Source organism: Lipomyces doorenjongii, assembly GCF_038497915.1.
Source record: "Lipomyces doorenjongii strain NRRL Y-27504 unplaced genomic scaffold V1508scaffold_175, whole genome shotgun sequence".
NCBI classification, from domain to species: domain Eukaryota; kingdom Fungi; phylum Ascomycota; class Lipomycetes; order Lipomycetales; family Lipomycetaceae; genus Lipomyces; species Lipomyces doorenjongii.
Window position 1 is genome coordinate 3,806 of NW_027118242.1, and position 3,767 is coordinate 7,572.

Genomic DNA, 3,767 nt, shown 5'->3' on the forward strand with positions numbered 1-3,767 from the left:
ATGACCCAGTACGAAACATATGACAGCGCACCTTTCCCAGTTAAAGCAATACTCCAACAAGCACCGTTGTTATGGCAGATAATAGAACGAAACTGGACTGGAAGACACCGTCAGTGAGAGCAAGTCGACCCGGGTATCGGTGCATATATGTTGGCATCAAGGCTTAACAGAGACGTAAAATTTAACTAGAAACAGTAGTCGTTATCAGTAAGACACCTTTGAGTGTCGGCAAGCACTGCTCAATTTCTGCACCATAGGGAGCCTTGGTATTATTGGAAGACATATTAAAACCTCGTCGCGTTCTTGGCGTGAAATGACGGACAGAGGCGTATCTGGGATATGATAGATGAAAGCCTGTCAGAAGAGCGCACCCTAGCGACCCGTGGATATTGATCGTCGCCACACCACAGCTGCTGTCGAGGGACATTTGCTGGCAGCTCCGAAGATAAGAGTACGCGTCTTTGGCATTATCCTGATTAGCTACTGTAGACCAAATGAACACAGAACCAAACGTCAGTCTCATCAACTATCGTAAACGCTAAGCAGTTACGGACTCCAAAATCGCCAATGACGTGACAACAGAGGTGCATGGAACAACATAACCCCTTCATACCACGATAGCAATCTTGTCAACCCGATATTAGATGGCACAAGATGACGAATAATTTTGTGATCCACACACACTGGCAAACGTTGCGAGCACCGATCGGGAGGACAAGGTTTACGGCCTTCCTCCGGGCTCTGAAATCTGCAATTCACGGGCACGACGTATCCACTGCGGTGTGGCTGTACCACTTAAAAGTTCACAGCTGCAACTGAGCCCACGCCTTTGGCTGATGCAGGTGATACCCAGCATGGCTTATATTGCGCCGCACTCTTGGTCAGTTAAGCTGAAAGATAAACTATACTTGACTATCTCTCATTAAACAGATTACACCAGTAGATTGAACGCCGGTAGAATTACAGCAGATGTGTGCAAGTAACAGACTAATAGTCACCAATGTATCGCTCGACAACTCGGACAGTTCCATCCTTTATAAATTGGGACAGACATTGATTCAGCGAATGGAAGCAATAGCATTGTTTATAGTTCGATAACAATAAAGGAGAGAACGGGCCGCCAATTGGTCCTAGCGGAGACAGTATAAAACAACCTTAACCGCTTTAGGGTTTGCGTTTATCTGGCGGACTTCGAGCATGCATTCACCTCCAACGCCAAACCTCGCAGGCCCACATCTTTGAGCCATATCAATCCACCGCTGGGTCGTCTCGGTACTATTGTACAACAATTTGCTTATCTTGGCAAGAGCTTACTTCTCGAGAGGCTGGGTGGCTGTATCTCTTAGGGATACTATCCAGCGGAAGCAAGCCTGTAGGTATTGACATGTTTTTGAAAGGCTAAAGTTATCGGTGCGGTGCAGATAGATATCGATATCGTATCGTTGAAATTGCGAAACTTTTTGAGTTTTTTGCGATAGGAAGGAAGCGCGAACAGCTGTCACTTGGGACTGAGAATCCTGAGAGCAAATATAATGTCCCGCAGAACAAAGGACAAGCTTGCCTTGACTCTGAGTTCAGATTGAATTCACTATATACTTATTGCCAACCCGAGAGCCTAGAGGCTGGCGGAAACGTTAGATCGGATTAGCTGTTTCAGCTGTCGCCAAAATGTGACACCCTGGAGCGTAGGCTTGTGCTAGTCATTCACATAACGCCACATTTTTTTAAAACCTCAACGCCAAGTCTTGCTATCATATTGAAGCAAAATTCGTTTAGTTTGCTTAGCCACTAATTGTAGGAGCCAAGCAGCGAGACAACATTTGATGTGCTGATCCGGCGCGGACTTGCGACTCGCAAGTGCAAGGCCCGGCGTAACGCACCGTGCGATGTCCGCAGTCTGTAGGCCCGCTGCACTTGGGAAGGGACGTTGGAAAAGTGGATGCAACAAGGCTGCCTGCGACTATGCCAAGCAGTTGGAAGTTTATATGATGCCGTCCGTGAGACAGGTTAGTGTTTTAGTGGTTGCGACTGTCTGCTCAGAAGCAGAGGCAAGGCCTGGAGCTACTGTCTGCTAGCTTAGATCTCATGGATTCGAGGGACAATGTAAGGTTTTTGACTAGATAAAGGTGACATTATTGTCATAGAGGGTGACCGAAGCGTTTGTTGTGTATAGGAAAGCGTCCTCGGCATTCTCCGTCTGCTATCTCTGAGTTCTCTTCTAGCGTCGTTTTGGTCGACTTTCTTTGCATCTCATTGACGCAATCATGTAGGTTGTCTGTTATGCCTGTATCTTATTTATTACCACTTTGAACAACGAAGATCGTATGACTGACTTTGGCTCTTGCACGTCATGGACAATTGAGACTCTCATGGGATTACACCTCACAGAGCTAAATGCGGCCGACGAACAATTGTAAAGCTTGCCAACTGTTTTGTAAATTTCAGACGATTTAACTGTCTTTCCGGTCGTTATATCGAGGTTTCCTTTATATCAAGGACAATGCTATTTATTAATTTAACTACGAAAAATGCTCTAATATCCTTATGATCTGTCCGCTAAAATCGCCCATGTTTAAGAATGTCTTTAAAAAAGCCTTAATTTCGATCATTCCGCTTTCTTGAATACCAAGCTTACATAGTGCCTAGATTGCCTCACCAATAGAAATTTTGGGGAAGGATCTCAACGTCTTCATCTGATTCCTGCTCAATTTTCGGTCCAAATTGAGCAAGAATTTGCTCGTCAATACGTTCAAGATCATCCTGAACAGACTCATCAGCGGGATTTATTATAGGGCAGCTTCTAGCTCAGGCCAATGTTCGCGTCGAAAACGTTTGCATGAGGTGCGGTGGCACGATCACTCGCCATACCCCTGCCACCAAGCGGTCCCAACAAGCCACAAGGCTGCTGTACGTACTTAAACTGCAATTGCCTTGAATCCTCTGGGTCGGATTGGTGGAGTACATGAGTTTAGGGCTGTTTCGAATATCGGCAGGTTTATTCGTATTCGATATTCGACTCTTTCAAAGGCATTCGAATAATATTCGATATTCGTATTCGACAAATAAGGTATCGAGTCGAATATTCGTATTCGATCGGATATCGGCGCAGATCACGTAATATGAATTAAAGCATTTCCTATTAAAGGCTAGTTTAGCCGAAACCTCTATCTAACCCTTCGTGACTGTGGGCAAGGGATTCTCGACATCCTTCGATTACCCAGTCACTGCGATAGAACTTAGTCTACAGCCGGCACCCTCAATCTTTAGGTCACAGTACCGATTTTAATGACGTCGAATCCCGAATGTTGCAGAGGCTGCAGCCTCTGAATCAGCCTCTACGCTCCGATATTGATAACTATTTTGACAGCCCCCCGAGTCGGCATGCATGACACAAAGGATCCGAACTGGCTGTGCAAATGGTGGCGGGCTCATAAAGATGAGTTTCCCCGGATGGCAGCCGCTGCCCGGGACTATTTAGCAGTCGCGGCTTCAGAGGTGTCAGTGGAAAGAATGTTCACCGCAGGGAGGGATATATTGGCGTTGCGGAGACATTCGATGAAGGCCGAAACTATGCGCATGTTGATGTTGATGGATGTCACAAAGCAAACACTAGCCCTTGTCGTCTTGTTTTCTTGTTTTCTTGTTTCCTTGTTCTCTTGTTTTGTCATCTTGTCATCTTGTCATCTTGTCATCTTGTCATCTTGTCATCTTGTCATCTTGTCATCTTGTCATCTTGTCATCTTGTCATCTTGTCATCTTGTCATCTT